General features: G+C 42.1%; 1 long non-coding RNA gene across 2 annotated transcripts; it reads right to left on the bottom strand.

The window, feature by feature from the left end:
- LOC113267019 (uncharacterized) lies at positions 1 to 22,652 on the bottom strand. 2 transcript variants are annotated; one of them, XR_007190576.2, is made up of 5 exons: positions 22,290 to 22,652; positions 21,363 to 21,470; positions 21,038 to 21,153; positions 1,417 to 1,555; positions 1 to 162 (listed from the first exon to the last, which is right to left on the bottom strand). It is a non-coding gene; the product is annotated as an uncharacterized LOC113267019 (long non-coding RNA). The 2 variants fall into 2 exon arrangements; XR_003320572.4 differs by having other exon boundaries at positions 1 to 1,555; positions 22,290 to 22,651.
- Positions 22,653 to 22,665: the final 13 nt, after the last annotated feature.

The following is a 22,665-nucleotide window of genomic DNA, read 5'->3' as shown; positions in this document are numbered from 1 at the left end:
AATGGTTAAAATAGTAAATTTTATGGCAAGTGTATTTTATACCACAATAAATAATAATAAGAAGAAGAATCATCATCCCTGCTTCCCAAAAGGTGTGTAAATCAGGTGATCTAAAAGGTAGCCGGCAAGGTCAAATTTGGCTTGCAGAAGAGTTTCACTTGGCTGCATGGAAAATTTTTTTTAAAAATTCTTTAATTTGTGGCTAACATTTCCAAAATGGGATCTTTTACATACAAAAATTCTGATGAGCAATTTATTTGGAAAAATCCAAAACCCTGGCCCCACTTGAGCTGCATCTGCCCCTGGAAGCATCAGGAGGAGGGTGGAAAGGCTACTCAACTTTGGGGCTGAGACCCTCGGCGCCCCTCCAGTCTCTGTTGCCCCAGCCTTCCCCTGGGACCCTCATCTGCTCCACCTGCTTGGTCCCCATGGGCACTAAAGTGCAGGATTTCCAATACTTGCACAGAACAATTAGAAGAGGGGCAGATACTAAAATATGGAAATCAGGCAATCGATATGGTGATTTCCATTTTCATTCCTCCAGAAATGAGATGTCAGTGGATTCTATTTCCCCAAAAGTGTTACACGACTTTCAAAAGGGTAAGGAAATTTCCCCTTCAAGCAATGATTCGGAACCTTAGCTGCACATGGGAATCACCTGGGAAACTTTTTTTTTTTTTAAGTGTTGGTGCCTAGGTCCTACCCCCCAGAGATTCTGATTTATTTGGTCTGGGGTGTGACCCAGGCATCGGGATTTTTAAAAGCTCCCTGGGGTAATTCTGATGTGGAGCCCAAGTTGACAACTACCGCTTTACATCTTCCTTTTAGAGAATTGCCCCTCTTCTGGCCTCAGGTGTCACAGAGCTACTACACACATGTTGAGAATCTTTACAGTTTTTACTTTAAATATCTTTTGTTGTTCTCGATAGCTACCCCTACAACCATATGCTACCTTCAGCTGCTCAGCAGTTATCTTGACAAAGACAAAAAAAATAGGAATAAATAATCTATTTTTTTTTTAGGGGACTCTGTGGCTTCATTTTCAAAAACAGCATCGAAAGCACCTCATAAAAACCTGAAAGTTAACCCTGCCTTTGTTTAATTGGCGTGAAGGGCTCTAGCCTATATATAGTGTGCTATAGACTGAGGCAGCAATCTGGTAAAGAACACATGCTCTTTACCCAGGCTGGAGTCTTAATGGTTTGTCATGTGAACGCGTGTGCATTGTTCAAAGTGATCACCCCTTTCCAGAGTGCAACCGGGATGCAATTGCTGACATCCTGGCCCTGCATTTTCCATGTGCTCCTGCTTGTGAGCTCCATCACCAAGCTCTCCCAACGGGACAAAAAAGCAGCCGCTGGCAGGAGAAACAAAACCTGTTCCCTAGTCTGGACATACTCAAAGCGTGCTACCTACCCTGGCCTGCACCGTTCCTGCAGTCTGCTGCGCCCAGGTCGGAGAGGAAGCCCACAGCTGCCCTTCCAGCTCGCACCCACCACAGCTGTCTGCATCTCGTGGCACAGTGTTGGCTCGGCTTCCAGCACCCATCTGTGACCTGGGGGCCAGGGAGGGGAAGGAAAAGAAAAAGAAAAAAGAAAAGCGTGTGGTAAATGACTGAAATTGCCCACGTTGTCCTGGACGAGCCTCAAACCCTCCACAATTTGATTGCCTTCTAGAAGGTACAGACCGTGAGTTTATTTAGCCTAGTTTGGTATTTGGCTCTGAACACTGGAACCGATGGTCCTTTAGAAGTCTCCTCTGTGATTTTTAGACTTTCCTTTTCTTTGAAGAAACGGGGAAAAAATGAGAAATGCTGAGTGGGACAGATCACAGGTTTTCCCCTGTCTTGGGCTTCTGTGCACAGAATCAGATAATCAGTACTGGTTTAGTCCACCTGGTAAATTAAGAACGCTTCTTATTTTCATCATAGAAAGTACAAATGTTGGCTTTTCGTTTTGAAAGACAAGGCCTAGTCCACGGTTTCAACTGAGCTGTAAGGTTAGTTGTCCTCAGACCAGGGATGTTGACTTAGTCTGTATTCATGTATTCATTTAATTCAATGATCAATTGGTTTCTGATCAAAAGCAAAGAGTCTGATTTCCTGATAGGATAACAGAATTGGAGGGGGTGATAGACCTTCATCATCACACATAGAGGCAGGTGCAGGGGAGGGAGCTGACCACTGTGGGCAAGAATGTTGGCTCTGAGCATGATCTGATGGTCAGGTTCAAATCCCAGCTCTGTCACCTCCCGGCCCTGTGACCTTAGGCTAGTGATTTCACCTCTCTGTGTCCAGGTTTCCCCACCTGTAAAATGAAGGTAATAATAGTTTCTGCTTCCTTGGACTGTGCTGAGGGTGAAATGACTCAACGTGTGTGAAGTGCCTAGAACACCGCCTGAAACCCAACCCACTGTAGTCACAAAAAGGCAGAAGCACGGCTATGTGTCGTGCCAGACTTACAGGCACGCAGCATTCTTCCCCATCTATTTCCAAAAAACCGATAGTGTGGGGCGCCTGGGTAGCTCAGTGGTTTAAGCGGGGGGTCTCTTGGTTCCTGCTCAGGTCATGATCTCAGGGTCCTGGGATTGAGCCCCACACGGGGCTCTGCACTCAGTAGGGAGTCTGCTTCAGGACTCTCTCTCTCCTCCTCTGCCCCCCTAAAATAAACAAATAAATCTTTTTTTCAAAAAAATCGATATTGGTTTAAAATGGAAAGATCCAGTTCAGAATTTCTTAAAGTGTCATGTGCTGACGAGTTCACGTCAGGACCACTTGGGTTGCTTAATCAAAATTGCAAAGCCCAGGTCCCGTCTCAGACCTACTGAGGCTCTCTGGGGTTCAAGGCCTGGGCATCTGAATTCTTAACAAGCATCTCATGTAATATAATGTACCCTTGAGTCAGGAAAGTATGATTAGAATTAACAAAGAGTGATACCCGTGGAGCCCAGAGCCTGCTGGGAATCCAGGAAAGCAGTGTCTCTCAAACGTCATTCGTTACTTTTATTCACAATTTTGTCCAGTTATTTGACAATTGGTAACAGCGTATGCTTCCAATTTTCTGTTACGTGACTCCCTATTTTTACAAAAGCAAATTCATTTTAAAAGGGAAATTTATTTCATTTAGTGCAAATGAAAAACAGACATCTTGCCATAACTAGATGATAACTGTAAGAGTAAATATTTTTTTAAAATAATGTTATTAAATTTTACCTAGACACCGTTACCTGCTGAAACTCTGAATCTGCCATAGCATTTCTTTTTTTTTTTTTTTTTTTTTTGCCATAGCATTTCTTAAATAGAAAAAACTCAGCAAGCACCAGAGAGGTGTTCCAGACTTGGTAGCACCGACTGAGACTTTCTCCTTGATGACATGATTGAGAGGGACTCAAAGGAGAGTAACTTCCTCGCTAGGTGATTCAGTGCCATTGAACATTGTGTTTAAGCACCACCTAAAGTCATTTCCTAGTGAGTCACAGCACACTTGGTGCAGGGCTGCCATAAAGCCTTCACCTGAAGTCTACTGACTCTGGATTTGCAAGAATAGGAACAAAAACAAAAACAAAAACAATGGCTTGGGCTACTCAAGACACCAGTAAGCACGGTACTGCAGTCCATGAGTCTCCAGGACCTCCCTCAGATGTCCCTCTCAAAGGGGGAGGGTGTCACAGATCTCGATTAGGATACAACTACCCACTCCCGGTGGTTTGTGACCTTGGGCAAGTCTCCAGAAACCTTCTGTTCTACAACATACAATGACATACTTGTTCAAGCCAAGATGAAATCAAATGATGTTTGAAAAGCCTTAGCACAGAAGATGATGTTCAATAAATGGTAGCTTTTAAAAATTACCAAGACTTCATATTTTTAACCATTTTTGATAGAACTCTTTGTAGAATCCTATTCTATTTCCTAAATACAGTGAAACTTGATGACTCAAGACTATCATTTTGAATGTCTCTGTAGCCAGTTTATTGTCTTTGCACGCATTTCTCACACCTTCCCATCTTCACCTTGTTTGGCCATTCCACATATGCAGCGGGCTGATAACCAAGCCAAACATCCACCAATAGAGAACTGATTAAAACAGCAAAATTACATGGGTAGCCAATAAAAATGCAAAAAGATACTCTAATAGTAATCAGAAAAATACAGAGGCGCCTGGGCGGCTCAGTCAGTTAAGCAGCTGCCTTCAGCTCAGGTCATGATCTCAGGTCCTGGGATCAAGCCCTGCATAGGGCTCCCTGCTCAGCAGGAAGTCTGCTTCTCCCTCTCCCTCTGCCAAACTCCCCACCACCACTCATGCTCACTCATGCTCTCTCTCTCTCAAATACATGGGTAAATTTTTTTAAAAAAGAAAAATACAAATTCACACAATGAGGTATTTTTGGTCTGTCAGCATTGCAAATATTAAAGAGTGCAAGATTATCTAAGATTGGTGAGAATATAGCAGATAAGCACTTTCATACCCTAAGAGTGGTAGTGTAAATGGTAGTACAACTCTTCTGGGGGGCATATACCCTTTGACCTAGCAATTCAATTTCTAAAAATCTATGCAACAGAGGCACCTGGGTGGCTCAGTCATTAAGCATCTGCCTTCGGCTCAGGTCATGATCCCAGGGTCCTGGGATTGAGCCCCGCATTGGGCTCCCTGCTCAGCGGGGAGTCTGCCTCTCCTCCTCCTTCCCGCTTGTGCTCCCTCTCACTATCTGTCTCTCTCAAATAAATAAATAAAGTATTTTTTACAAAAATCTATGCAACAGAATCTCTTCTTCATGGGCACAGGATTGTATGTGCGAACTCCCAAGTATTAGTGAGGATGTGGAGAAGTGAGAACCCTTGTGCATCATTGCAGAAAACAGTATGGTGGCTCCTCAAAAAATTAAAGGTAGAATTACTGTATGATCCAACAATCCCACTCTCGGTTATATACCCAAAAGAACTGAAAGCAAGGACTTCAACAGATCTCTGCACCTGCATGCTCATAGTAACATTATTCATAACAGCCAAGAGGGGAAACAACCCAAGTGTTCATTGACGGATGAATAACAAAATGTGGTCTATACGTGCAATGGAGTATGATTCGGTCATGAAAAAGAATGACGTACCGAGAGATGGATGACCCTTGAAAACCTGACGCTAAGTTTACTGAACTCAGTCAGACACGAAAGGACAAATACCACTTCCATGAGATACCCAGCATAGTCAAATTTATAGAGCCAGAAAGTAGAATTGTGGTTGCCCAGAGCTGGGGGAGGGGGCAATAGGGAGTTTGTGTTTAATGGGGACAGAGTTCAAACTAGGAAGATGAAAAGTTTGGGAGACGGATGGTGCTGACGGCTGCACAACAATGTGAATGTGCTTAATTCCACAGAATGAAACGTGGTTAAAATGGTAAATCTTATGTTAAGTATATTTTACCACTATTTTATTTTATTTTATTTTATTTTATTTTATTTTATTTTATTTTATTTTATTTTATTTTATGTATTTATTTGTAAAGTAATTTCCATGCCCAATGTGGGGCTCAAACTCATGAACCCTGAAATCAGGAGTCACATGCTCTACAAACTGAGTCAGTCAGGCACCCCTACCACAATTTTTAAAAAAAAGAATGCAGAGCTAAGCCAAAAAGTGTCACTTTTAAACAGAACTTTGAGCCCTGGCAACTTTTTTCTTCTTATTTCATGTTCAAAACTATGTGTAATAGGGGGACATAGAATATCACCAATCTGGTCTCAAAATAAGCAGAATGTTACTGAGCTTGTCTTTTTTTTTTTCCTCATCGTTTCTCCTATTCACCTTTATTCCCATCAAAATACTACTGTTTGTTAATGTTTGTTAAATAATTAATAATGTTTGTTAAAGAATTAATAATTAAACAATTAGGCATTGTGGTAAGTCTGCTCTTCATGAAACTGACAGATTAAGAAGATTCAATAGGATAATATGTACAAAGTGCACAGTCCCTTAGTTGTTATTGTTGTTATTTTTATCTCACGTATTCTGAAATCATTCCTGTGACATAGGTATTATTGATAACCCCTCTGCATAGGCAAGAAAAAGCAAGGTTCAAGAAGTTACGCAATTTATCCAAGACCACACAACACATGGCAAAGTGAAAGCTAAAAAGCAGTTTGTTGGACTCCAAAGTCTATGTGCTTGACCACTATGCTGAGAACACTCTGTCAAGGCTTCAATTTCGTGAGAAGATTCTAACTATTCCTAAAAGTGCACCAAAGCAAATTTTAACTTTTTAATTCATGTTTTAAATTTCAAAATACCATTTACTTATTATAGTCAAATACAGTATAGATTACCATCTTCAAAGTATTTAATGATTTATTCTAAAGATTATAGTTGAAATGCACATAATTTAAAAGACCCCTTTATCCTACCCTTCCCCTATCTCACTGTCATGTCCTATTCCCCAGAGGCAAACACCCTCGAACCTTATACTTTTTTCCCTGGTACTTATTACCGTCCTTCTAAATAAGAAACTTATACTACACTTTTTTTGTTGTTGTTCTTTTTAAATTTTATTTATTTTATTTTTTTATAATAATTTTTTATTATGTTATGTTAGTCACTATACTACACTTTCTTAATTTATCAATTTTAGAATGTCTATTGGCTCATTTCTCCCACACTAACACCACTCCTTACTTACCCTCCTCCTATCTCTTCAACATCATTACACAGCAATTTGGGAGTGGAAATGTTTATATTATGACCATACAAATTTTGTTTTCTACCAAATCAAGTTGCAGCACTATGACCATACTTCCCTTCTTGTAAAACCTTTGCTTTTTCCTAGAGTTAATAGTTGACTTGGTTTTAATAAGAACGATTACCCAACATTTGCAGCAACATGGACGGAACTGCAGGAGATTATGCTAAGTGAAATGAGTCAAGCAGAAAAAGACAATTATCATATTGTTTCACTCATTTGTGGAACATAAGAAATAGCAGGAAGATCGGTAGGAGAAGGAAGGGAAGAATGAAGGGGGGGTAAACAGAAGGGGGAATGAACCACAAGAGACTGTGGACTCTGGGAAACAAACCGAGGGTTTCAGAGGGGAGGGAGGTGGGGGATTGGGATAGGCCGGTGATGGGCATTAAGGAGGGCACGTATTGCATGGAGTGCTGGGTGTTATATGCAAACAATGAATCATGGAACACTACATCAAAAACTAATGATGTACTGTATGGTGACTAACATAACATAATAAAAAACAAAAAAATAATAATTGACTTGGTTTTAATTTCTCTGGTTTTCTAAGTATTGTTTCTAAGTAATTTTCAAGGGCTCCAATATCTCTGCTATAGGTCTATGAACAATGTTTTCTACATTCAAAGAGTCAGTTTCATGTTTTTCTGGGGATTTCATCCAAGAGTCTGTTTTCTTGCTTCAACCAGGGCAAGTTGTTCTCTAGGGCCTACTGCACAGCTGTCATTTTGAATCATCTCTTTGCCATTGTCCTCTGAATTTCCTTTGTCTATTGCCCATTTTGAATCTCCTCTTCCTTCAAGTCTTGTCTCGCCCTTTCTTATTTTACTCACATTTTGTTGGAGTACATTTCCAAAATCTTATTGAAAGAGGGTAAGTGGGAGCTATTTTTTTTAAGTTCCTGCATGACTGAAAATATCTTTGTTCTAATGTTACTCTCCAGTGATAGTTTGGCTGGGTATAGAATTCTAGATTGGGAAGTAGTGACTTGGGGCATCTGGGTAGCTCAGTCGTTAAGGGTCTGCCTCCAGCTCAGGTCATGATCCCAGGGTCCTGGGATCGAGCCCCGCATCAGGCTCCCTGCTCAGTGGGAAGCCTGCTTCTCCTTCTCCCACTCCCCCTGCTTGTGTTCCCTTTTGCGCTCTCTCTCCGTCAAATAAATAAATAAAATCTTTAAAAGAAAAAAAAAGGAAAGCTGATGACTGCTTTCCCCTCAGGTGTGGCACATTAATATCTAATAGATACATTTTTTTTATTCCTTAATGTTTTTTTTAAAGATTTTTTAAAGTAATCTCTACACCCAACATGGGGCTTGAATTTACAGCCCCAAAATCAAGAGTTGCATGCTCTACTGATGGAGCCAACCAAGAGCCTCAACATTTTTTGTCAGACTCTATGCCCAGTGTGGGGCTTGAACTCATGACTCCAAGATCAAGAGCTACCTGCTGTATGGACTGAGCCAGCCAGGTGCTCCACCTTAGTGTTGTTTTAGTGAGGTTTTTGGAAGAGGCAAAAACAAATGTAGAATATTTAGTCTTTCATGGTTAACTGGAAATCCCTCCAACAATCTTTTGTCTCCCAGTATTTGTCGAAATCTCTTATCCACTATTGTCTCTCTTCCCATTCTCTTCATCCTTGTGAGTTAGTACATTCTCATTCCTTTATAGTCTTTCAGCCAGATTTTGGGAGGAAGAGAAAATAAAGGTGTCTCCCAATATGTTGGTTTTAATTGGAAATTCCACAATGGTTTATTAAATAAAACTCAAATGTCTTGAATCATATCATAAAATAACCATGCATATGAACAGAGGTGAGCTCTCCAAAGGATGAATTTTGTACCCTCTTTTCTCTTTGTCTGAAGAGAGAAGACCACCTTTATACTCTCCTGTGAGGTCTATACTCCTCAGCTTAACTTGGCTCACACCTAAACAAGGCAAATTGCTTTCTGCACACATAAAATTACAAAGGCAATTAGACTTGGCTTTCCTATTGATAAACAAAGTTAAAAAAAACATTATAAACAAAATAACAGTATAAACAAAGCTTTAAAAAATTTTTAAAAAATAAGCAGAATATGTGATCCCCAGGTCTGAATAAGATTTTTACTTTTATTTCTATTTTATTTTATTTTTAAGAAAGGGACAGAAGAGTACTTGAAATGCATTGGTGAAAGGATTATGGATAAAATACTAGTATTCTCTATTTTTATTTATTTATTTATCTATTTATTTTTAAGATTTATTTATTTGAGAGAGGGAGAGAGGGTGTGAGGGGTGGGTGAGAGGCAGAGGGAGAAAATCTTCAAGCAGACTCCCTGCGAGCATAGAGTCTGACATGGGGCCTGAACCCACAACCCATGAGATCACAACCTGAACCAAAACTTAGAGTCCAGATGCTTAACCATGTGAGCCACCCAGGTGCCCCTAGTATTCTCTATTTTTAAAGAAATTTAAAAGTTTTTAAAAACCCAGACAGTTAAATAGTGGTTTATAATCTCAAAGGCACTGTCCTTCACTCACAGATGGGTTTGTGCTACAGGTTGATTTTTCTGGAAGAAGAATACTGAAACAGAGTTTGCAGTACAAGAGTTAGCACTCAACGTCTGTGAAAAGAAGCAAGAGGAAGCATGTGAGATAATAGAAAATATCCATGCTAGTCTCTCCCCCAGCTCCTGACATGGGGCTCCTGAAACCCTTGTGATTTCTTAACCAAGGAAATTTCCTAAAAATCCTGATTTCCTAAAAAAGATAAGAGCTCTTGGAACATTTTTTGATCTAAAGAGGTGACTCTGTCTGCTCTCCTAGATGGGCTCTTGGAAGGGAGCTGGTCACTAGAAAGACCAAGCCAGGATTAGAAGCTTGGAATTTTCTGTCCCACCCCCTATTCTCTAGAGAGTGCAGAGGGGCTGGAAATGAAGTGAATAATGATCATGCTGCATGAGGAAGCTTCCATAAAATCCCAACCCTCTGGGGTTTGGAGAGCCTCCGGGCTGGAGAACACGTCCACATAGTGGGGGAGTGGCATGCCCCAACTCCTCAAGGACAGAAGCTCCTGCACTCAGGACACTCCCAGACCTTACCCTGTGTCTCTCATCTGGCTTGTTCATCTGTATCCTTTATCATGTCCTTTCATAAGCTGATAAATGTAAGTAACTGTTTTCCTGAGTTCTGTGAGACGCTCTGGCCAATTAACTGAACCTGAAGAGGGGGTTGTGGGAACCTGATTTATAGCCAATCAGTCAGAAGTACAGATGATGAGCTGGACTTGCAACAAGCATCTGAAGTGGGGAGTTGAGTGGACGGTCTCGTGGGCCTGAGCTTGGAACTTGTGGCATCTGTTGCTATCTGCAGACAGACAGTGTCAGAACTGAGTTGAATTGTAGGACACCCGCCTGGTGTTGCAGAATTGCTTGGTGCAGGGAAAACCCCCCAGGGAAAACACGTATCTGGTGTCAGAAGTGTTGTGAGTGTGGTAGTCCTGTGAGAGTAAAGGAGAAACACAGGAGGGAGAACTGGTTTTTTCCTAAACAAAGCAGAATTGGGCAGAGAGAAAAGCCTGGCTCTGATGCGCGCCCAACAAAGCCTCCGCCAAAAGCACAGAAGGCTCTGCAGCGATGATTGCCCATCGGAGTTGTTGGAGTTGGGCCGAAGTAACAGGTTCCTGCAGCCCCATCCCACGCCTGCCTCCCTCAGTCACTTGGTATGAACTACCCCAGAAAGGACATGACCTTGGATGAGCAGCTCTCCACAGCTGAGGCTTGAAGCCAAAGGAGCTGACAGCAGAGCCCATCTCTTGACTGTACTCCCAGCAACGGGAGAGCACGCCTTGCCTTGAATAGGGTCTGGGCGGCCCATCTCCTTGTCCGTCATTACAGTCTGAGTCTCCTACGGCTGCTGTAACAAATGAGCACTAACACTGTGGCTCAAAACAACACAAATTTATCATCCTACAATTCTGGAGGTCAGGAGTCCAAAGTCATCTCGTTGGGTTAAAGTCAAGGTGTTGGCTCTAGGGGAGAATCCACTGCTTTGCCCTTCCTATCTTCTAAAGACTCTTCACAATTCTTGGCTCATGACCCCCAGCCAGCAACACCTTACTCCAACCTCAGCTTCCACTGTCACACCTTTCGCTGACTCCCATACCTCCCTCTTTCACTTATAAGGACTCTTGGGATGACACAGGGCCCACCAGGATAATCTAGGATAATCCCTGCATCTCAAGATCCTTAACCTAATCCCATCTGCAAAGTCCCTTTTGCTATGTGATGTACCATAGGCACAGGTTCCAGGGATTAGGATGTGGACATCTTTGGGGACCGTTATTCTGCCTACCAAAGTTACCAAAGAGATATTCTAGAGTAGCTGGTAAGAGCAGCACCAACCAGATACACTATTTGATCCCTACATTTGTCTACAATAATATCTCATGTGAATCCAGAGCTTTGTCTGGCTCAAGTATTGTGCCAAATGCTCAACATGAATATCTCACTTATTTCTCTCAACAGTTCTGAGGTAGGCACTGTTATTATAATCTTTATTTTGCGGATGAGGAAGTGGAGGCCCAAAGAGGTTAAGCTATTTGCCTTTGGTCAAACCACTGGTAAATGGAAGAACACTGATTTAAACCCTGGTCTGCCTGTCTCCAAAGCTGGTACCCTTGACCATGTCTTTCTAACCCTCCTTTGCTTGTCGCTAAGGCTAGGTCTTTAAGCTGCTAAACACAACAACCTCCCCTCACCCTACATGCCAGCCCAGGGTGGCACACGACAAAGGCTCGATGAATATTTGTTGGATTGAACTCCCCAGAATGTCATCTCTTGCCAGTTTCCACACAACCATTAGGGGATTCCCAAATTCCCATATTCTTATTCTCACATCCAATAAACTTTTATTGGGCATTTATGTGCCAGGCACTGGAGAAATTCAAAGATGAATAAAACATGTGGCTCATTTCCAGGGAGCTCACTTTCCAGTGAGGGAGTCACGACTTTGACCTTGGAGTAATTTTTAATTTCCCTCCATTTCCACTCCTTTAGACAATCAGTGATGAATTCGAAAACCGCGGCATTGTTATTGCTTTGGACAATTATCTACAACAGAAATCTGAAGAACAAGAAGAGGAGGCTGGAAGTTCTTTGGGGCTTTTTTTTTTTCAGATTAATATATATATTTACTGTGCACACACACGTATGTAGGGGTGATTTTAGGTTTTGTTTCCATTTTTTTTAAATGGAAGCGTGTTCTATATATTATTCTTACGCTTGTCTTTCCACTTAGGAATGTACAGTAGGATGCATTTCCAAGCTTGCTTCCTCTTAAATGTTTCGTTCCCCTATTGATATTCATCAAAATAGCTTCAAGTGTTTTCCCCCAAAACTTGCAGGATAAGAACTTCCTCTTGTTGTGATTACAACAACTTTGAGGAGTGACAGGTCCACCTTTTACTAAACCATCTGGCGCCTCGTCCCCAGAATGGTCTTTCCAAAGCCTAAATTTGATGGTGTCTTCTCTCCAAAATTTCCCCAGCGCCTGCAGGATAAATCCAGATCTGCACCGGTTGGCCTAGCAGACAAGGATTTTCAGAATCTGGCCCCTAGAGCTAGTCAGCCTCCCATGGTGGCCCTACACATACATCCCAGGCCCCCCTGGCTTCCTTCACTCCGCCTTAGTGGTCTTCATGCAGGCTCTCAAATGCCCCAGCCTGTCTTGAATGCAGGCTGTCCAATATCCTCTCTTCTCTGCCTGGACAGCTTTCTCTACTTCCTCCATCAGGGTAAATTCTAATCGTTCTTCGAGTCTCTGCTGAAGCATCACTTCCTTAGGGCTTTCCTAGGCCCCTTTCAGCCTGCATCTTTCTTTCTTTCCTTCATCCTGGGTACATGCATCATGCTAGAAATTATTTTCATGTCTGTTTTGCCTGCAATTCTCTCTGCCCCACTGGGGGCGTCTGTCTTTTTCACCTGCTGAACGCCCCCCTCCCACGCCCCCACTCCAGGCACAGCACACTTGGTGGCACATTGCAGGTGTTGATAAATGTTTGCTAAACGAGCGATAATGAATGACTCATGGGGAAATTTTACTGCTTCTGGTTAATATACAATGCGTAGGTGCATTCTCATGTTGAATATTTGGTTCCACTGACAATGATAAAGAGAAAAATCGCTTACCAAGATGAAGACATCCCAGTTTCTTTTTCAAAAGTACTGTATTTTAAGAGTTGTTCTTGTGTTTATTAATTTATTTGTGGCTTTAATCATTGTGGACCAATTTATTGTAAATGGGTCTTTAATAAACCAGCTATCTGAAGCCTTTGGGATCTGATCTTGTTTGTTGCTTCTGTTGACTCTTGCTCATGGAGGATTGTTTCCTTGTGTGTTTTGTGATTTTGGACACAGAGATCTTTATTTGTGGGACTCCAGTACGTCTAGACTGAAGGTCTGACTTCTGGAGTTTGTTTAGCTCATTTCTTGGCTTGTGGGTTCCCCAAGAGTAAATTTGAACTCTGAACCTATATGAGTATAGTCTTATTGTGACAAATTCTAAGGGGGCATTTCTTTCCCACTCAGAGTGTGGAATAAAAGAAATAAGCTTCCTCTCTCTATGTTGGCTGGATGAATTTTTCTAGTCCCTCCACACTTTTCCCTAAGGGTGTAGCTCTTTGAGGGCCTTTGTGTGGAGACCACAGTTCCCTATCCCCAAAGTTTTGTACCCTGTCCTTGGGGATTTTTACAACTGAAACCCCTCCCCTGCTCCCTGCAGACAATCCTTACCAATTTGGTTTTCACCATCTGTTTTTCTGACTCTTAAAGATTATTCCTGTTTTCTGGTGGTGTTATATTTTATCCAGCATTATCTAGATAACCATTAATTGGGGGAAAGCTTTTACATTTTCTAGTCCAAAATAATGCCCCAAAATGGAAACCCAGTAGACCAGTTTATAGATCTTTCCCTCAGTCTGTGTGCATGAGTCTGGTTGGTGTTTTTTTAAGTCACTTTGTTCTCCTGTTATTTTCTGTATATTTACCACTTTTCTCCTATTCTCTCCTTACATTTACAACAGTTACATTACAGAACAAAATGCCTTATGCTAATAATGTCTCATGTATAAACTAGACTTTTCTTCCCTTAGTATTTGGCTCCTATTACTGGTTCTTTTTCACCTCCTTTCCTAACTATCCTTTTATGTAATTTTCTAGTGAACAGGCACCAAATATAGCTAGTATCTGATCCATATGTCACCTGCTAATTTAAATGTTCTTTTCTTAAAAAAAAATCTATCCCAATTTTGCAGATTAAAAAAAAAATCCTGAGGTCGACAAAACTGCTAGCAATGTTTCCATACATACCATTGTCAAAACGCCGGCAAATCTGGTAACATGAGGTGGCCAAGTTTTTAAAAATTCAGTACTAGTATTGCAAGTCATATTTATAATTTGAATAAAAATTCTAACTTGCTTAAAACATGTTTTAGGCCTAGATAAATTTCTTGTGGTCTTAGGTCTAGGAATACATGCACGCGTGTATTTCTGCTGATATACAAGTATATCAAGTGTACTTTTACAGACAGTGTTTGTAGCCTAGGAGTGCTTAGCAGAGGGTCTAGTTGGTAAGGCTGTTCCTCCTTACTCATAGCTTCCTTGGAATTTCTCATTTATATAACAACCAAGTAAAAATGAGATAGGTATTGAAGAAACTACTTTTGTCATTGTTATACTCAAGGTTACACATTAGCTGTCTTATAAATAAATCACTCTCCATGACAGAAATATTAGCAACTGAGATAGGCTATAAGCGCAGCCACAAAACTTTTTCAAAAGGACTTTTAAAAAATTCCCTTAGTGATGACAGCTTTGGTTAATGAATATTCTACTCGTCTTTTCCTTTCAACCTCCAGAATGTTTTAAGAGTTGGTAAATACCAATTTTAAGGAGTTAGAAAATTGTCACTGTGATGTTATCTATTGCTGCTACATAACAGACCACACCTAAATGTAATGGCTTAAAATAACAATCATTTTCTTTGCTCATGAATCTGTGGGCCGGGAACTAGGACAGGGCTCAAAGGGACAGCTCGTCTGTGTTTCACATGGTGTTAGCTAGGGTGGCTCCGTGTGGGGCTGGAGGACCCAAGATGGCCTCACTCATAGGGCTTCCGCTGCAATGGCTTGAACAACTGGGGACTGCATGGGACAGCTGGGCCTCTTTTCTAGCGGTGTCGGCTGGACTCCCTCATGTCTCTGGGGCCTTCTGGCTGTCACCTGAGTTCCTGGAGTCCCCTTCCCTTGGCCCCTTTCTCCTGGACTTCTTGACATGGCAGATGGTATTCCCTCTAGCTAAAGTGTAAATTTCCAGGCCTTGGCTTAGAAGTTCTGAAAGAGCATACCACCACGTTCTCTTGGTCAAACCAAGTCAAAGACCAGCCTCCAAGGAGTGAGGAAATAGACTCCAGCGCTTGCGAGGAGGAACTGCCTGCACCCCCTAGGGATGGGAGGAATGGGCAGGAACCATCTTTGTAGACAATGGTCACTTTATTTACGCATTTATAAATAACTGGCACCCATTCTGTTTTTAAAGTTGATACAAATCAAAGGAGAAGTTTATCAACTATAGCTTAGTACCAGTATTGAGATAGTTTATAGTAGCTGGGACTAAAGATGTCAAGGTATTTTCCCAATGTAAATATACTTAGGGCAGGGTTTGAATGTCACTGTTCTTTTTCAGCACTTACAATATCAAGTGAGACAGTCTTGCTTGGTTAAAAACAGTAAAGCTTAAGCCAAAGTCACCTAGTCCTTAAGATCTGGGGGGAATCTTTAGTTCATTCCCTCTATGTGTGTCTTCTCTCTGGCGGTCACATTGGAGGAATACAGGGAGACATGAATAAATGATCTTGTTTTCTTGTTCCCATAACACCATATTGCAGGCTTGGACCAACGTTCTAATCCCACTAATTGTTTTTTAAAGAAATAACACAATTTTGATTTTGCAAATTTTATCACACCAAGTTCTCCACAATCGGGTACACCAAGATCTTACCATTGAAACCCTTCCTGGTGTTAAGCAGATGGATAATTTTGAAATATGTACGTATGGAATTAAGTTCCCTGACTATCCAAATACGCCAACCATTTCCATGGCATTTGGAATTATGCAGTGGAAAACGTTTCCAGTGATGCCTTTTTATGTGTTAATTTTGCAAAATTTATTCTCAATTATAATTTCAAATCACCTGAACAACAGAAGAAAATTAGAAGCTGTATCAAAACCAAGAACTTATTTGAATTTAGCATTAAGAAAACATTTTAAATTAATTAATTGGCACAAACTGAAGCTAACCCATATTTAACAAGCCAGTTCTGGTTGACATTTGCCAAAATATGACATACTGAATATGTTGTTTTTGTCCAATATCCCTTAAAAATTTAAGAAAAAAATTAAAGCAGAGGGTACAAAATAATTTACTCCCATGAAATTCAGGAAACTTTAATTAGATACCCCTTTAAGAAGGAAATTTGCTTTTGTTAAATTTTTTAAAATCTGTGCTTTGAATGACCTTTAAATTTTAAGACTTTTTCAAGACACAATTGTCCAACCTTCATATTAATGAACATGCCAGATATTTTAATTTCCTGCACATCTACCAAGTATCTTCAGTTTGGAATGAGATTGAATTCTAAGGTGCCTCCCTTTAAAAAAAAAATACACTTTCTCTTAAGTTGAAAGAATTTTTAAAAGTATATTTTGAACATCTATATCTCTGAAACACTTAAAATATCTTCGAGTTTAAAAATTCTCCATGTTGACTTGGGGCAGCCTTGGCTCTTCAATTTTCAATACTACTCTCTTGTTTTATTTTTTGGGATTGCATTTATTTGAAATAAATGCATTTTTTAATCACATTGCCATTGAACTTGGGCCAGATGGTTTGAAAGAGTGAGTTTAGGGGGATTGGAGGAACAGGACAAAATGTCTATAAATAGCAGTTCTTTGTGTAGCATCTACTGTATAATAAAGTGTTGTGTAACTCTGCCTTGCAACGTAAATAATGATAGTAATTTGCATTTTCTTATTACTATTCATCCTCGAATTGAATCTGCAGTCTTTTGCCAATATTAAGGTCTATTTCTCACTTCGCTACATCCCCCAGGGTCCCTGCTATGATGAGAGAGTGGAGAGAAACGGTCCCCTGGTTTTGCACAAAGATTGTACAACAGGTATACCCCCACTGCTTTCTGCCTTGCAATTCTGTTGCAGAGACCCAAAGGCAGTGTGGTCCACGGCTGCACCGGCACCGAACAGAGCCAGCATAATGGTACCACACATCGATCTCCTCCTTATTAACACCTTTTCCTCTTTTTCAATCAAGATGGCCCCAGAGATTCTAGCCCAGGGCAATTATGCTGGGCTCAAACAAGAGGGAATCAGGGAAGACTCCAGAAGACAAAATATTTTTAAAAGTTCGTCAGCCCAGAGGGCCTATTATTAGTGTGACAGAATAATGTGATAGAGAAATTAACTGGACTTGCTTTCTACTGAAGGCTCATCACAAAAACTAAGGGTTTTTGGGTTTTTTCTTTTCCCCAAACAATCAAGTCTCAGAGTCCTAGAGCACTGGGTTTGCCTGGCTCAGGGGAGCTTAGATGCCTAGGAACTTTGGGACTTGGAGCTGAATTATCAAAATGCTAGGCCCTTAGCAGGGAGGAGGTTGGGAGTGTTACGTGAGAGGCCAGTGGCCCTACTCCCTGAAGAATTCCACGCTAGAGATGCAGAACAGCGGTGAGGAGCAAGATGGTGGGAGAGAGATACATCATGTGGTATCTAGGGCTTCTCAGCTGAAATCTGCACACCAGCTGCTTGGAGACCTTGTTGAAATGCAATTCTGATTCAGGAGTCCTGGACTGGGTCCAGAGATTCTGCACTTCTAACAAGCTCCCAAGGAGTGTTGATACTATTGGTTCTGGAACCTCACTTTGAGTTAGTAAGCGGGTGAGGAGGAGAAGGTGGCAGAATTCCAAAGGAGGGGCACGGGGAAGTCTAAACCTCAAACTTGATGACAAAGAGCGTCTATTCCAACAGACTACAGGAACAACTGAAGACCTCCTCAAATGTTCTGGCCTATTTCCCCACAACCTCTTAGCCTCCTTGAATGACCCCAGGGATGCGAAGGAAGGCAACTCCCACCGAATGAATTTCTAAACTCCCTTGGCTTGAGGAACAGAGAGTGGAGGACCTTGAGCCACACCGCATTTAATTTAGAAAAATTAAGAAATGTGAAATGTTTTGAGCCCCTGGAGCAAACTCATATGAATCACCCTTTTAATCTCAAACTTAGAGAACATCAGATTCAGGAATAGAAAAACCACCAGTCCTTAGTTATTCAATTAACACGCATTAGGGAATGATGAATGGATTTCCCTAAGCCCTGATGTGGGGCATTCTGGGGCTTCCCACAAGAGAAAGTCGAGGAACACAGCAAGTGCCCCAGAAGATCTGAGGCTTCACATTCCTTACCAGTCAATGGTTTTGCTGTGGTCACCAAAGAAGACGACCCTTCCTCTACACAAACTCTTCAAATTGCCCTTCGAGATTTTTTCCTCCTTCAAGTCCTTGCTCTTCATTTAAACATGATTTCACCAGTATAAACATGCTCAGGAGAAAGACCCAGTTTGATTTTCTTCTGCCAGCATCTTCCAAAGATAGCCTCGCATCCCATTCTCTCATAAGAACAAATCTTAAAAATAAACTAAGGCAGTAAGTGCTGTGTCCAAAGCCAAGTTTGTTCCAAAGCTGAGAGTAATAAAATCCAGGGCTCCCTTTCCCTAATTCAATTTTAAGAGCAAACGCCTTTCGTTGGTAATTTTGTTGGTAACCTCTGATCCTGCCATCCCTAGGACTTACTGTTTTAGTAAAGCATTTCCTCATCTGGTTCTGATTACATAAGACAAGTTTGTGCCTATGCTCATCAATGTCACGATTCACAGGGAGATACCAGCTGGATTTACCCTCATTCCTCCAGAATGTCTACAATCTAGGCAGAGGGTAAGAAGGAATGACTGTATCTTTTGCCCGATCATCTGTGCTTAAGAGAGAAAAAGTCACAAAATGATCCAACATTTGTTCCTGACCACCAGTTTTTTTTAAAAAATTAGTTGCCGATGTTTAACATACAGTAATTTCATGTAAAAATCTAAAATTCTGATTTCCCTTTAAAAGTCATACGTTCTGGCAACTTTTGGCTGCCATCCCTCATGGCTGAATACTGGCAAAGGGGACATTTGTGGTCCTTTGGTGGCCAGCATCGGAACCCCTCTCCTATCTATATTCAGGGATGTCCTCAATTCACAAGTCTTGGGGGGAGGCAGATGTCATTTCCTGCCATTCAAGCTCTATACCAGGGATCTGCCAATATGCAATGTCTCCCCAGACTTTTAATGGGGTGCTAGTTTCAGTTAGTATCCAGTGCAGGACAGAAGTGGTGAATTCTTCCTGACAGGAAAAATGGTGAAAGCGACATCCATTGCGCAGCAGAGGCAGTGGCCTCCGAAGGTCGGAAGCAGCTGCACTTTCCTTACTGGTTTTGTTCTGTGGCTTAATTTTGATCATGGTTTCGGTTCCTTGGCTTGTCTTTGTCCCATTTTCCAAGTCGGGGTCTCCAGCTTTCAGATTGATGCTGAACCAGCCAGTATTTCATTACTACATTTCTTCTCTGCTTAAATCTTCCACCTGCAAACTCCGCCCCCTAGCGGCAGGGCATAGTTTCCACCCAGCCCTCTTGATTTATGTACTAACTCTCAGGATGCTTAGAGACGTGTGAGCTTGTAATTTGGGTCTTTATCTCTTTCTCTTCAAGGTGACAGAATTTTTCCGCTGGGAGAGAGGCTAAAGATCACCTGGTGCAAGGATCCACGAAGTTCGGAAGGAGAAAAGTTTCCCGGAGGTGCCGCTCTCCTTTTCCGCTTACATCTCATTGGGCAGAATTGGGTCCTAGTTGGACTTCGGCTGTCTATTGTCACCTGGGAAGCTTTTTAAAACTGCCCGGGCTTGGTCCCACTCCCAGAGGCCAAATTTAATTGGTCTGGCTGGACTTGAGGTATTGGAATTTTGTAAAATCTTCAGGTGCTCTTAATGTCATCCCTCTCTCCAGTCCAGCCCCCTACCCCTGCCCATTTCACAATGCCAATACTGAGGTCCAAAGACGTATTAACTAACTTGCCCAAAGCACTGTGCCTTCAATTAATTCAATTAATAACAAAAACCGAAACACAACCCCCCCCACACACACACACATTACATGGACACCTCTGCTTTTCCAGAGTATGCATGTGAGTACCCATTCTCTTTCTTCGAAAGTGAAGTCATGGCAAGCTCAAGGACTGAGAAGCTGTAGGAGTATAGGGCAGCGGTTCTCAAACTTGAGTGCATCAGAATCCCCTGGAGGGCCTGTTACAGCACAGATGGCTGGGCCCACCCCCAGAGTTTCAGATTCAGTGGGTTTGGGGTGGGGAGAAGAATAATTAACATTTCTAACAAGTTCCCAGGGGATGCTGCTGCTGCTAGTCAAGGGACCACACTAGCTGAGAGTTTAAGAGTTTGGCCTATAGAATCAGACTGTCCTGGTTAGATCCAGGTGTGCCCCTTACACCAAGTCAGAAAACCTACTTAACTTTTGGGCAACATGTCTCTGCAATGGGGCTAATAATAGTGGCTTAGGCTTACTGCAACAACCGAGTGAGTAAAATAAATGCAAAGCAGAGCACTTAGGACAGTGTCTGACCCATAGTAACTACCTAATGAGTATTAGCTATTATCATTCATGGAACAATTATTAACTGAGTGCTTCCTTTGAGCCATGCACTGTTCCAGGCACCAGGAATGCAGTGGTGAATAAATCAAAGCCTTGCCTCCCAATGAGCTTAAATCCCCTGGGGAAGCACGCAACACATGACCTTGTAAATATATAATATAATGTCACACACAAGAATTCTGCATTCCAAGCAAACTGAACAGCAGGTGCTCACAGAGTTTTATGAGAACTTGGTCCAGTCTCGTTCACGTCTTCCAGCTCAAGGAGGTGATGGCATCATGTTTCTAATGCAAAGGCCCCTTAGCAAAATGGCTATATATATGTCATTTACATTATGTAGAGTTAAAAATATATTTTACATTGTATATGTATATTGATATATATTATTTATATTTTATATATTAGATCAATAACATTTATGTATAATTAATATAATTTTTGTATTTTTATATGTTTTATATTTTTATATTCATGTTTATATTTTATATATCCTAGGAGTTGGCTTACATGATTAAGGAGGCCAAGAAGTCCCACGATGTGCTGTCGGCAAGCTGGAGACCCAGGAGAGCCAGTGGTGTAATTCAGTCTGAATCCAAAGGCCTGAGAATCAAGAGCGCTGGTGTCTGAGGGCAAGAGAAGATGGAGATGGATATCCCTGCTCAAAAAGAGAGCAAATTCACCCTTCCTCTGCCTTTCCGTTCTATTCAGGCCCTCAGTGGATTGGATGATGCCCACCCGCACTGGTGAGGCCATCTTTACTCAGTCCACCGATTCAAATGCCAATCTCTTTCAGAAACACCCTCAGAGACATAGCCCCAAAATAATATGTTACCAGCTCTCTGGGTGTCCAGAGTCCAGTCACGTTGACACATGAAATCAACCCTCGCGGGCATAGTCACACCAGCCAATTCTTGAGTAGGTTTTGCTTGAGAGGAAACATCTGAAACAAGAACAGGGTGGGTGGAGAGTGTGCTAGAAGGGAAGGAGGGAGTAAGGTGGCAATGTGCCGGCTGCTTTACATGTGTTATTTGATCCTGGCAGGCACCTTTGGAGTAGAGATTATTGGACAAGGAGAGAAGTCAGCTGCCCAAAGCTAAGTGGCCAAGTGGCAGACTCAGGAACTGAACAACCAGAGTTAGAGATGGCCACTGTCATACCACAAGCCACACCTGACCCCCCTTCTTCTGGATCTCCAGGCAGGGGCTAGCGGGAAGCATAACAGCAGTCCTCTATTTGCCCCACCGTCCCTCCACTCTGTTCCTAGAGCAGGTGCCAGTGATGTAATAAGGTGCAAGGAGCAGCTGCTTCTGAATGAGAACACTTTTGACCCCGGGCCAGCCTCCTCTCTTCTCCCTATTGTCTTTCTCAGCATGTTAAAAAATAAAAATAAAAAGCTCGATTATGGATAAAGTATGTAATCTGTAATACATAGTACATACTCATTGGTGGGAAATACAGACCAGCAAAATAGAAGAAAATAAAAGTGGTCCGTGATCACCTCATCACAGAAAAAAAGCAGCACTACAGCTTCAATACTGGTTCTCCTATCCTCCGATCACAGGGACCCCGTCCTCTGTGCTTAGTAACTAGCCCTCTCCAGTTACACATATTAACCTTAACTGGGAGTTAATTTTTTGTTTTCACTCTGGGGTTGTTTCTGGAGGTTGCTTCTCCAGATTTTGTTGGGTGAGGGGCATGGATTGGGAGGTAGATTGGAGTCATGTGTGTTTGGAGTTGTTTATCAGTTCGAAGTACTCACCTCTCAGCTTATTTCGAGCCTTTTTTCCTAAGGCATCTATATTCAAAAACTGGCCCCGTCATTTGGGGTTGTTTTTCCTCAGGGGGTTTTCAGCGCTGGAGACTCTCTGTTTCTTTGAACTGTGTGTTTGAACTTTGGTGGTAGCTGGAATTGCCTTTGGCCGTGAGACTTTAGCTTGTAACGACGACTGGCGGATGCAGGGTGTGACCTGGCCTCTCTTGCTTTCCCCGTCCCCGGGCTCAGGAAGCCCCGCCACACCGGCGAAAGGACTCCGCGCGGCTGGAAGGGCGGACCGGGAGGGAGGCGGGCGGCCGGCGCCTCCCGCGAACCTGGTAACCGGCGCCTTGGCAACGGAGAGGGGGCGGGACCCAGGGAG

The sequence above is a fragment of the Ursus arctos genome, unplaced genomic scaffold (assembly GCF_023065955.2).
Source record: "Ursus arctos isolate Adak ecotype North America unplaced genomic scaffold, UrsArc2.0 scaffold_34, whole genome shotgun sequence".
NCBI classification, from domain to species: Eukaryota; Metazoa; Chordata; class Mammalia; order Carnivora; family Ursidae; genus Ursus; species Ursus arctos.
The sequence above is the reverse complement of the archived record's forward strand: the minus strand, read 5'-3'. Positions and strand labels throughout refer to the sequence as shown.